Source organism: Taeniopygia guttata, chromosome 1, assembly GCF_048771995.1.
Source record: "Taeniopygia guttata chromosome 1, bTaeGut7.mat, whole genome shotgun sequence".
In the NCBI taxonomy this organism is placed as follows: domain Eukaryota; kingdom Metazoa; phylum Chordata; class Aves; order Passeriformes; family Estrildidae; genus Taeniopygia; species Taeniopygia guttata.
In genome coordinates, this window is record NC_133024.1 from 88,704,324 (window position 1) to 88,718,061 (window position 13,738).

Here is a 13,738-nt window from a genome sequence, read left to right on the forward strand (position 1 = left end):
CAAGTACATATACAAGGAAAAACCTTCATTAGAACAACTAGAACTTACATATATTATGTAATATTTGAGACCTGAAACACAGAATCTTTGAAATACACAGATTTACAATAACAAGGAAAAATATTTCATTCACAGTCCATTCATGCCATAGTTCCATTTCTTGTAGATTTTTTAGCCATCTAAAGAGCAGTGTAAGTGTATGTGAAACTTCAGAGGGACCTTCACAACAACTGTCAGGAATTCCATAGTAAATGTGCTGTGTTCAAATATACACAAATATGCACAAATATATATATATAGGCAATACTGCTCACTTTAAACATTTTCATTGTTGCACTATTCTCTTCCTCCAAAATTATATGGATCATATGTAGATATTCTTTTAAAAGCAAAAGCTCTTAAATTAAAAGCTTAGAGCAAAAAGAGTAATTATTTGTCTTCACTCTCCAAGGGCCAGCTGAAGAAGAAATACTTTGCAAGTCAATCATTGTGTGCAAGCACCAAAGTGAAATCAAGAAGTAGAGTGAAGCATAAATCACCACCATCAATTCTGATCTTGTTGCAGTCAAAGCCCCCAGTGCAAGGTCATTACTGGGGGAAATTAAAAAACTTTAGATGCTGAAGGTCTTGCTTCCAATAAATAAAATTCCCACATGCATATTGGTCCCTTTCCACTTTAACATGTAATTGCTGGCATATTAGGGGGCTACCACCAGCAGTCCATGAAAGATTTTGAGGGATATTTTAGTTTCTGCAGTGCTTTTGTCTGACCATACCCATATTAACCAGCTTTGCCAAACACTAGCTTCTCAGGCAGGCAAAGTTAAGTAAAGAAATTTCAAAATAATTCTGAGCAAAACAGTGACCATTGAAAGGGCCACTGAAGTAAGGAGGGGTGTCAGCAGAAAGGTTACCTGTGACTAGCACAGGAAAACTTAGGCCTGCTTAAGATGCTGGTTGGGTGGGTCCCTACCTTGGGAGGCAGTCCTGAAGAGTAAAGGAATCCAGGAAGGCTGGACGTTCTTCAGGAAGAAAATCTTACAGACACCAGAGCAGCCCATCCCCATGCACCAGAAGGTGAGCCAGAAAGGAAGACCAGCCTGGCTGAACAGACAGCTCTGCTGGAACTTGGAATACAAAAATAAACTTTACAACCTTTGGAAGAAGCAGCAGACACCAAGGGTGTCATGAAATTAAGCAGGGAGAAAATTAGAAGGGCCAAAGCCCAATTAGAATTTAGTCTGGCTACTGCCAGATACGATGAAAAAACATGTCTATAAATGCATCAACAACAAAAGCAGGACTAAGGAAAATCACCATCCCTTATTGGAACCATAGTGACAAAGGATGAAGAAAAGGATGAGGTGTGTAATGCTTTCATTGCCTCAGTCTTTAATAGTTGTCCAGGTACCCAACACCCTATTCTGGAAAATAGTGATGGGGAACAGAATGAAGCATCCATAATCCAAGAGGAAGAGACCTGATACAGCACTTACACACACAGAACCCTGTGGGACCAGATGGCATCCACACATGGATACTTAGGGAGCTGGTGGAAAGGCTGACTGAGACAGATTCCCTCATTTATCAGCAATCCTGGCTAACCATGGAGATGCCAGGTGTTTGGAAGTTGGCAAATATGTTGTCCATCTACAAGAAGGGTTAGAAGGAGGATCTGGATAACTAGAGGCCTGTCAGCTTCACCTTAGGGCTGGGGAAGGTCATGGAGCAGATCATTTTGAGTGCTGTCATGCAGCAGGTACAGACAGCCAGGGGATCAGGCCCAGCCAGAACAAACCTGGGTTTGTCAAAGACAGGTCCTGCTGGACCAGCCTGATCTTCTCCTATGATAAAGGTACCTGCTTAGTGATGCAGAGTTACAGGCTGGGGCAGAGTGCCTGGGAAGCTGACTGATGGGAAAGGACCTGGGGGTCCTGATGAACAGCAGCTGAACATGAGCCAGCAGTGCCCAGGTGGCCAAGAAGGCCAGTGGCATCCTGGCCTGTATCAGCAACAGTGTGGCCAGCAGGAGCAGGGCAGTGATTGTCCCTCTGTACTCAGCACCAATGAGGCCACACTTCAAGTCCTTTGTTCAGTTCTGGGCCTCCACTGCAAGGAGGATGTAGAAATGCTGGAGAGTGTCGAGAAAAGAACAGCAAAGCTGATGTAGAATATGGAGTACAAATCTTATGCAGAGCAGCTGAGGGAGCTGGGTTGTTTAGCCTGGAGAAAAGGAGGCTCAGGAAGGGAAATTACTACTTCCTACTACTGCCTTAAAGGAGGCTGTAGCCAGGTGGGGATCAGCCTCCTCTCAAAAGTGACATGTGACAGGAGGAGAGGAAATGGTTTCCAGTCACACTAGGGGAGGTTTGGATTGGGTATTGGGAAAAAATCATTCACTGAAAGGGTGGCTAAGCATCAGAACAGGCTGCCCAGGGAAGTGGTGAAGGATACTATCCCTGAAGGGTAGCTGTGTCACCTGAGCACATGCTTTGGTAGTGGACTTCACTGTGCCATGTTAAAAGTTGGACTCTATGACCTTATGCCTAATGGTCCTATGACTCTGTGAAATGGATGGGAAGGAAGTTAATACAACAATCTAATATTTAATTAAGATGGGATTGTATGTTTGAAAAAAGCACTGAGAAAAGGTAAAGATGTAAGCTCTGGAGCTGCCCTGTACTGAATGGGTAAAGAGAATGAAGGCTTTCAAGGTTAAGAGCTGTCTTGGCACAGGCGTCATATTGCCCTGTACCTTTTTGGTCCTAGACTGTAAAAGTACTGTGATGTCAGTATTTATGTAGGACAGTAAAACAGATACAAGATCACATCACATTCATGTAGCTAAGTAGTAATAAATCAGAAGAGGAAAAAAAGAGTTGTCATAGTCACTTCAGCTTTTCCCAGTCTAAAGCTGTTAGCATATTTTAAAGGGGTTTGTTTCTTTGCTTGTTTGTTTTAACAAAAGAAAAATCATTTAATGCTGCTAAAACTTTGCCATTTGGCAGGCTGCCTGAGCCAAGGTACAACTATGACGGCTTCTCAGCAGATACCACAAATGGCTTGTTAGCTGAAGCTGGAAGGATATTTAATATCTCAGGTTTTTTAAATGAACTAACAAGACCCTGAGACAGTTCATCAATATCAGTACATAGAATAAATAAAGCAATGTATGGATCCATCCTCCTTTGCATACTCTGATATTTAGATAGCTTGCACAGACTTTCATCTCAGATCTGAAAAATGGCTTCTGAATGAGTCTAAATTTAAACACAGAACAATATGAACAGTAAAGCTCTGTTTCAGAAGACTTATTTCTCAAATAGAATGGAACAGAATGATTCATCATCTTACCATAGACAGACCTGCAAAAGTGAGCTGTTGGAATGCTCAGTGAAGAAGACATTCTGAAGCACAACTGCAGAACTACAAAATATGGTATGGAGAATGTGTGGTATCAGGAATTCAGTAAATAGATTAGGGTCATCAAGTTACATTGAAAAAAAAAAAAATGGAACGTTATTATTTGTAGCATGCATTTACTGCAGCTTAGCTTTCCCTATTTCCCTATCAGTGATTGCCTCTAGAAGTAGCTTCCTAGGGTAGTTCTGTAGGGACCAAAGGCAAGCTGCCTAAAACTTTGACATGGCTATTTTAACATTAGTTAAATCCTTCATTCACATTCATAATAGTTGCATTCTCACAACCTTCTTTAATACAGATCCCTGCATCTGTGTCTTCTGAAGCTCTACAAGCCTGGATATATTGCTCACTTTAAACAGCTGCTCTAGTCCAAGTCTGTGTCAGGATGCTTTTTATAAAGTTGTCTTTTTTCTAAGTTAGCTTTCTGTGTTTCTTGGAAAAATGTGTATTCTCTGAATGAAAATATCATCTGATATAAAGAAAACTGCCCTAATTACGGAGTTTAACTATTAGAATGCACACCATTCATGACACAATATACTTGGCATTTATAAGCCTTGTATACCAGTTTAAAATGGTGGCAGAGTTGTTTCTAAAACTTCTATTACAGCCTAAAGTTTTGATTTTCTCCTAAAAAGCATCTTGCCAAATAGTTGTGTTGCTGACATTTTCCAAGGTGGTTTCTGATTCTGGTTATTTTATTCTCATGAGTCAAATTTTCTAAGCCACTCTCCATCCCTTCTTACAACTGCTCCTCATGGGTGATCTGCCCATGCAAACATGGGCCCCAACATTCCTGTAGCTTGCAAAAAAATTCATAAGTAGTCAACTGAAAGTACAATTATGTTCAAGCTAATAAACTGTCACGCAAACAAAAGCGCTTATACTGTTAAAAGTTCTGGAACTATTTGTTTCATTTTCAAAGCAAATTGGCTAATATATATTAACTATCCTTGGGAAGATATTTGTGTTATAAGTCCAAGGTATTGGTATTATTCTGATAGCTGAGTGGCGACATTTCAATAAATTTTGTGCAGATACAGACTTTAAATACAGAATGGCAAACAGACAAATGTCCCTGAGGGGCTTTTAAGAAGCAGAAATCATAATGAGCTCATCACTTACAAAAACTGAGTACCTGCCTGGGGACAGACAATGTGAATGGTAGAGGAATCATGTGGTTATGTTTCTCTTCAAGCTTAGCATCCAGAAAAGCTAATCTTGTGTCTGTTCTTGCACAATGCAACGTGCACTGAAGCAAGACTGAGCTATATAGGTTATATTAACCCAAGGAGATATTTTGTTTTCTAGTCATTCCTGTAAAGGATGTGAATGAACCCTTCTCAATCAAAAAAGGTTCTCTTCTTCTTTTGCAGTTGTTTATTCTATTTAGTCTTTAACTGCAAATATGGCTTTTAGAAATCTTAAGTGCTCCTGCAGGAGCTAAGTGAGTGGGTAGTGTTTGGTTTGTAACATTTAATCATGCCTGGTCAGAAATACAATGTCTGCTAAAACATTGAGTTTTATCACCTCTCAAAACCTATAAATGCAGAATATTGTCAGATGGAGTTTGATTCTTCACCAAAATCAGATTATTCTTTTTTTAGTGGCTTCTGGGAAGTATTTATAAATCCTTACACATAAAAAACAAAAAATATGCATGTGTGTTTCCCCATTAAACAACTTACTAAATGTCTGTGACAAAAACTGTTTTATTCTGGAATATTTCAGATGTCCTCCAGTCTTCCTTACAAATCCATTTGTCTTTACAAATGGGATTTGTTTTATAGCTTTTCTGTGAGCATCGAGCTAAATCTTCCAAGGACTTGGACAGAAATTCCTCTAAGGGCCAGTTTAGGCTGCATGATGTGAATTGGTTTTGTTTTCCTTTTTTTTTTTTTCATTTCTGCTCAGCTATCCAGGGACTCAGTAAGTCCCTTTCTCCATGAGAAGTTCAGGACAGCGCAGTCAAAATTGGGATGTGAGGGAAGGAATCTTCTTTTCCTAGTAAATAGATTCAGGAAAGGGAAGGCTGTCTCCTACAGAAAGCAGGTAAAGTTCTTATGACTTTAATGCCAATTCCCAGCTGTGTTCAGCCTCTAAGCCAGGACAAAAAAAAGGGGATTCACCCTTGCCCAAACTGCTATACATTAAGGAAGAATTGTGACAGCACAGAATACATTTTGGAGAAACCTCTTCTGGCTAGCAGCATGGTAAAATTGAAGCCTAAGTGCATGCCTGGCTTTTTTCCTTCCCCAGCATCACTTACCTGTGGGTAACAGCAAAACCATGACAGACCCTCAGCTCAGGATTCAGAGACCAAAATAATTTTCATTTTCATGTTATACATTCTCCTGCTGGCTACTGGCCTCTTATTACAGTAAAGCACTACTTAGGCATCTCCCCACTGCTCACCTCCCTGGGGGCTGACATTGGCCAAAAAAGTAGATGTCTCATCCCATGGTTAAATCACCATACAGGCAGCATCCTGCAGACACTTCAGGTATCTAGGAGCAAACAGATGCTCACTGGTTCCCCAGCTTTGTGCTGAGTGCTGCAGGAGCACTCTGGGCATGGCTAGGCTGGAGTTCATGACTATGGTCAAGTGTCATGCAGAGACATAAACAGTCTGGGGTTTTCACAACATTTAATTAAACTGGACTGTGTCTGCAAAAAGAACCACATCTGCTGATCAAAAAAGAGAGGAAAGAAAAAGATACATGGGACAGAGCGATCTACCAAATGGGCACATGAGCACCATTGTAGGCACAAACATGCATTTCAGAGAAAAAAAAAAAAAAGCCAAGAGAATACAAACTTTTTTTATATTAGTGCTGTGGTCTGTTTCTCCAGATGCTTTCTTTGTGACTTCTTGGATTTATAGCAATGTTGCATGCAGCCTTTTTTTTTGTTTTTGTTTACCTCCCTCCCCCATCTTTCCTATTCTCTTAGCCTTCAAACTCCTTTTACAATTTCAATTATGTACTCCAGCTGGAGACCTGAGCTCTCAATGACTAACAACCATAGGAGCTGATTTCACATAAACTAGGCAAAAGTCCAGCATGTGACTCAGAAGTAGTCATTCTATCAGAGTTCATGACCTGCAGGAGCTCACTGTGGCTCCACCACTCCTACCTACAGCACTCCAGCTATTATGGGGCTGAAGGCTGTGCTCCAGCACAGGACAAATCAGCTGAAGCTTGTCTCCCTTCATCCTTCTTAGAGCTAAATGGAATAAACCAGCAGAGCTGGAGTAAATGAGCCATAGCAAAACTGATCTTAACCTCCACCCCCTTGATTTGGCAGGCAGGCACTAGGGCAGGAGACAAGATAAGTCCAGTCAGCTCCAGCGGGCTTTGTAATGCAATTTGACAAATCAAATAGATAGTTTTATTAACATAACTAAATGAATTATTGCAAATGGGAGATGTGGACATTGATCTGTCTTCATTTTTGCATTCTGCTTTGGGGGAGGGGAGATAGCCTTTAAATTCAAGCTCCTGCTGCCTGAGGTAGGAAGTCACTGTAATGAATCTGTTCTGCAGTTTCATATCCTCAAAATGCCCATTTAACATCAATACCAAGAAAGATAAAAGGGAAATTCAGAGGAGTACTATGCATACAGGCCTGTCAATGTTCACATTTGGACATACAAGTGACTATTCAGGGCCAGATTTTCCTAAATATGAATGTCTGCTTTGATTTTCTGGTGATGAAATGGGACTTGTTGAAGACTATGATACCAATGAAAAACAAGGATACCCTGACTATACTCCTTAATAATAACTCTTCCTACATAAACTGCTTAAATAATATATTTTACAGAACATATAATGCAAATAGACAGATGACTTCCTCAATGAAGTCATCTAAGTCCAGTTCTCTCAAATTAGACAAATAAATTCAAAACCTAAAGAAACCTTAATATTCTTGCCCTATTATCAGGGCTGTGATGGAAGAACATCCATGTGAATAACCTGGGTATTTTATTTGAAACAGTACTTTCTTATGTCTTCACATTCTCCAGAGTTAGCTTTGAGAAAGCTAGAGGGTAATTTGTGTTCTTCCTCTCCTCTCTTGTGTGTACCCCAAGTTAAAATCCTGCTGTGCAGATGCCAAACATACCTATGCTGGCTGAAGCATAGAATGGACAACCTCCCAGTACTGGAAGAAAAAGCAAAATAGCATAAGCAGAGCAAAGACTGATTTAACATGCAATAGAGGAAGTCTTCTTGGAACCATTTAATGTGCTGAATTTCTGGGAAAGCAGATTAAGCAACTCTTGGCTTTGTATGTATATCACTTTCAAGATAGCAACATATTATGTTGAGCCGCTGAACATGTCAGATCCTCTCAAGTGGTTCAGCTAGAATGGTTCAGCTTTCTACATAAGACAAACTGGGGATGAGTTTCGTTTCGTTACCATCCAGTAAAACACTCACCCTATTCAGGTATGCAAAAATATTTGTGTTGGGGTTCTTTGGAGGTCTTTTATTCTTACAAAAACAGAGAGTTTTGGTTTAGTTTATTTGCTTTTATTTAATTAATTTGGGTAACAGTGAGTAGCTGATTTAAAGTACTTCTGGAAATTTTTATAGTATTTATTCAAGGGTTTGTTGTTTTTTTTAAAACCATTCTCCTAACATCATAATGGAAGAGTGTTAATGCAAACTTAAAGTATGACATGTACAAATAAAATCCATGTCTCACAAGTATTAGGGAAAAGTGTGACTGAGATTGCAATTATAGTTTAGATTTATTTTACTAAAGGTGTTTGATTTGAAGGTATCTAATGCATCAACTTATTATCACAAGGAACACTATCTATACAGCAGAACAGAAACTGACATTTTCATCAGTTTTGGAAGTTCTGGACAACAAGGGTGCAGATAAAGGTCTTTCAAAGCTTTTTACCAATACCAGTGTCCCCCTTTTAAAGACAGAAATCCTGGCTGCAGAGACAGGCTATCACTAAAGCAAATCCTCCCAGTACAAAGAGACCCTTGGTAGTACAAAGTCTCCATCAGCCTGCAGGCTTCAGGTAATTTCAGTAGGAAGTTGTACAAAAAGAATAAGTAGCAGATTTCTTCTCTGAGAAGAATGCATTCATTTCCTTCCCTCTTTTTCTGCCTTTCATTGGAAGGGTATTACAATGAGCATTAAAATAGAGACTTTCAGGATTATAGTGGGAGAGAAATCACAGCTCTCAAAGTGGGTCCATGAAACAAACCTGAGAGTTGTCCTGCTTCTCCTCTTTTGCATTTCTGATACAGGACTAACAGTTCTGTCACACTCTCCCGATTTTGAGAAATATGTGACCATTACTTTGCAATTGCAGCTGGTTTTGCCAGAATGAGTTCTTGATATCTGTTTGCTGATCCAATATACCACGACAGAATACACCAGAGACCTTGGATTACTTTTGACTCCATCTCTGCTTTATGTTCTATAAAGACGCTTCTTCCCTCAACAACCAGTTGAGACCTGTTTACAGACCTTCCTAAAATATTGCTGGGCAAATTTCACACCTCCCAAATTTAATTAACTGTTCAAGTCAGCATATCTCAGTTTCTAAAAGGGACCTTGGGCAAACACTGAGGCAGGTGAATGACTGTTTCTTACTGCACTAAGTCATCAGTGTGTACAGCTCAAATGATCCCAGCTCAGGCTGATGGTACAATACAAATTAACTATTGCTAGAATGGTATGAAGGAAAAATAAGAAAAAGAATGTGATACTCAAGCACTATTACTGTTTGCTGTGGAAATCAGAATAAAACCGTGAATCCATGCTTTCCCATCATGCTTCCCTTTTGGAGAGATGCTATTTTAGGCACAGAGGTTCTTGAGGTATCTTCATGTCCCAGAAAAATGCTGAGCAGCTGTGGGAGGGGGTCCCGGGGTTAGTCCACCTGGGATGCCCTGGGAAACCACTTCTGTATAATTTTCTCACCTCCCCCGATGCCAATCATTTATCCCTGTTCATGTCCATCATCGTTTGAGCTATCCCTTTGTTCTGGAATGTTCCTTGTTCTTTATGCTTTCATTGGTTCCCTATTGTTAGCCACCCCTTCCCCCCTGTCCCCACCGGTCCTCACCCTGTCGGTCATCCCTACTCCTCCCCTGTACCGGTCCATTATTGGCTGGTATGTGCCCCGACCCTCTGATCCCGTTTCTGATATATACCTCACCCCGCCCGCAGGACGGATGCGCTCAGAGCCCGCTCCCTTTCTGAGAGGGTGTCTCCCTGCACCTCCGACTTCGCTTTTCCCTCAATAAAACCCTCTGGAAAACACAGCAGACTGAGCGTCATCCCGCCTCCGGTGGAAGCTTCTTTTTAGCTATCCGGCACCGGCAGACCATACCCTCCGTGGCATTCCCGGTGGGACACAGGTCCCGACTGCCACAAGCAGCCATTGGGCAAGACCACAGAAAGAGAGGTCCCAGCAGCATTTATTCTAAAACATAAGTGATGGAGTTTGCCAGAGCCAGCTTTGACTAAGAAACACAAGAGAACATTAACAGCGTTACCCAAGAGAACTCTAACAGTATAGAGATCTTTAGTATTCCCAAATGCTGAAAGATCAAGCAAACAGTAAGGCTTTGTCTGAATTGGCAATTGCATCTGAGTAAAGAGAATTAGTTTTTGTCTGTTTTGAGCTTTGTCTAATACCAGAGCATGCAATAGTGAAAGCATAGGTAAACTGGATCTGCAAGGCTTTAGATGCCCTTCTGATCCGTGGTGACAGGAGATTACTTCCTAGAACATTTACAGCATTTTATGATTTTATGGCAGTGAATCGTTTGGTTTTCCTTGTGTTACTGAGTTTAATAAAAAAGTTGTAATCTTAAGCTACATGATATGGATGGATATCTTTTTTTCCCTCACAGCAAAAACATTACATCAGCAATAAATTGCGTGGAAGACAGTAGTTTTGATGACCTGTTTACTTGGAAAAATGCAAAAAGTAACATCTAAGATTTTACTGGCTCTTAATGCCAGTCAGACTGAAAGAGCAAAAGGAATTGCTCTGGCTTTATTAGCAATCTTTATTGCTCAAAGCGTGAGAAATTGGGAGAGGACAGAATCAATAATCTGTATTTTCATTGGTTTAGAGGTTCCCTTGGGATGAAAGTATGCATGTGTATTTCCAGTGAAAATCCAGAGCAGAACTTACTGCTGTGCCTAGGGAGGCAGCATCTGGATAGCTTTACTCCACTGCGTTCTTTCCTCTTGCTCACTTTTTCCCTCTGTAAATAGCATTTACTATAAAAGTTTGCAACTTGCATTTGTCTTTTTGTTCTGTGTGTATCACTAATAGTCTAATAAGGCATTAAAACATATTACTCTTAATATTTTAGCTTCTGGTCTGTCCTACCTAATGGACTTGGGAACTCTTCCAAGCATCTGTACTCTGCTGCCCATGCTCTCACTGACTCCTGAATATCAGTACAAGCAAAACTCATGCACACAACGTTCCTGCCCTCCACTGTGCACAGTTTCCACAGAGAGAAAAGCAAATTGTTCAGGATAGACAAGGCTGACATACCCTTGTCCTAGCCCCATTCCAGATGGCCGAGGACCCTGTATTCTGGGATGTGCTTCAGCACACAGCCACCCCTCATCTGTGGTGAGAAAAAGGATGTGTTCATTGGCTTTCATGCAACCAGCACATTCTTAAACAGTCTGTCCTTTGAAGTTGGCGGGGATTTGTTTTCCTTAAGAACCTGCAGCCATTCTACTTCTGCCCAAAGCATTTGGAGGGCCAGCTGGTGATGTGCCAGGCCTTCCATCTGCTTTGAGTAATTTCTTCTTACTCAACTGAAAGTACCAGGTATGTCCAGTACCTCTCTAACTCTCAGATCTTAGCAAAACCACTGTCAGCAAACTAAAGGATAAAGGAACATTGCATTTGTTTGGCTTGGCCCCTGCCAACTGTGGCTCCTTGACCATCTTAACCACAAGTCTCACTCCATGCCAGAACTACCTTGTAGCTTTCCAACCAGTCAAGCAGTGTGCTGAGCAGCAAAGCTTTTGTGTATTTCTGTCCAAACTAGTGGGATCCAGCTGGAATTCAAGGTTACCAATATAAATCCTATTTTCTACAACAAAAAATCAAAAAGGCCTTATGCATTCTAATATGTGTTCACTAATTGATTCAAGAGCTTGTCTGTGAATTTCACACAGAAATATAAAAACCTCACACATCTGCTGGGCAAATATCCTTCTAGATATCTGGAATTCTCCCCACTTACAAGTATTTTCATGGAAATTTGCAGATGTGATTTGGGCCTAGCAATGCTGAGGGGCTCTGGTTTCTGTTAGGCACGTCAAACCTGACAGAGATTGTATTCTACCAGAGTGCAGAATCTGTCAGCAGAAGATGACAGTCCCTCTATGAGCTGTCATGTACAATTTTTGCAATTAAATAGGCCCAAGTCTATTTAGAAGTATAAAGGGCTCTTCAAAGAACACAAGTCTGTCGTCCCTGTTGTGCGTCCTGCAGAAGAGAAAGCACCTGAGGGGGAAGAGACTGGTCTGATCTTAGAAAAGCTGTTATTTTCCATTGTGAAGCAGAAAAAAAACAGCCCAGAGGCTGTTTCAATGTCAGAGGAATCAACATAACTTCTGCACAGCTAGAATATAAATGCTGCCCTAGGAGACTTAGGGTCAGTGTGAGATCACATTGAAGCAGAGCCAGCAGAGAGGAGCATCCCAGTAACTCACCCTAGATAACCAGAAAAGTGATGGATGCTTCACTGACCACAATATGTTTCCAAAGTATAGCAGAGTCACTACAGCAGGCACTTGTTTTGCCTCAGCTCTCCAGGGGAAGACAATTTGCTCAAGGAAAGCAGTCACCCCTTGGTGCAGCTCCATTAGGTGAAATACCCAAAAAAAAAAAAGAGAAACAGAAGTGTTGCTCTTCTTTTTGGTTACACTCTATGCCTAGATTTATGTTTGTCAGATAGTCATAAGCTAGAAGAGCCTTAAAATGCTTTAGTATTTGTAACACATAAATAAAAATAATTATATTCTTGGGCAAAATTTTTCAACTCATCTGCCTTCCAAACTGTTGGCATTGCTCCAAAGGAGAAGTCCAGACATGAGTCTGGAAATAGCCCTTCATTTGTACTGTATTGCTGCAAATATGAGGTCATCTTCATGTATTTAGAGCTCTAACAAAGCTTCACCAACCTTGAATATTTAGATATTTCAGATAGTCTAAACAAACAGGTATGATAACAGAAGCAATGCAGATGTACCTTCCCAATCATAGACTAAGCTAACTAAACCTGTTTCTGGGTAAGGTTGCTTTCAGCAGTCTTGCTACCTCTAAATCTAATATTCCCTCCATTATCCCTAGAGGTAAACCAAGTGCTGTTACCCAAGAAGCAAGACTAGGCAGTGGACAGGGACCCACAGAAGAAACAGTGGGATGGACCAGATGGGCAAGCAGAGCAGTAGAGCTTGCACACATGCAGCAGACAAAAATAAAATCTCACCAGAGCTCCAAATGTTTCTCCTCAATGAAGACATATCATAACACTGTAGAATCATAGAATGGGTTGGGTTGGCAGGGACCTTTAAAGGCCATCTAATCCAAACCCCTGCAATGAGCAGGGACATCTTCAACTCAATCAGGTTTCTCAAAGCCTCATCCAGTCTGACCTTGAATGTTGCCAGGGATGGGGTAACCACCAGTTCTGTGGGTAACTTGTTCTAAAGTTTCAGCATCCCTCACCATAAAAAATTTCTTCCTTGTATCTAGTCCCTTGGACTTCTTTCAAATCCAGTTGAGGAGGAGGCTGTTTCAGTAAGTTGAGGGTTAACCTCAACTCACTAAAGCTCATCTCCCAAAGGCTGGAATTCTAAATGTTATTGTCTCTGTGATTCATTTTGTTGGACACAGTACATCACTCATTTCACTGACCTAGTGCAACCACCTTGGCATCATCAGCTCAGAGTAAAAACCCTGAAGGATGGAAATATTAAAGTCGAAAAATTAGCCCTTATAAAGTGATCATTATGATAAAACTCAATTTTTAAAGTAGAGCAAATCTATTTGAAAACATAGAAAGTTTCAATAATGATCATTCAGTCAGTGGGAATATTTATACTTCAATGGACTATGGCTGCTACCACACTCACGTGGTATCTGCAGTTCATCACACTAAATGCATTTACAGACTGAATGGATGGCACCATTGCCATGGACACACACAGCTGAGTGAAAGGAATATGTACCCGAGAGGGTCCAACAAGCACTTCAAACAGATATTCTTCTGAAACACCACAAAAAGGGCACAACAAG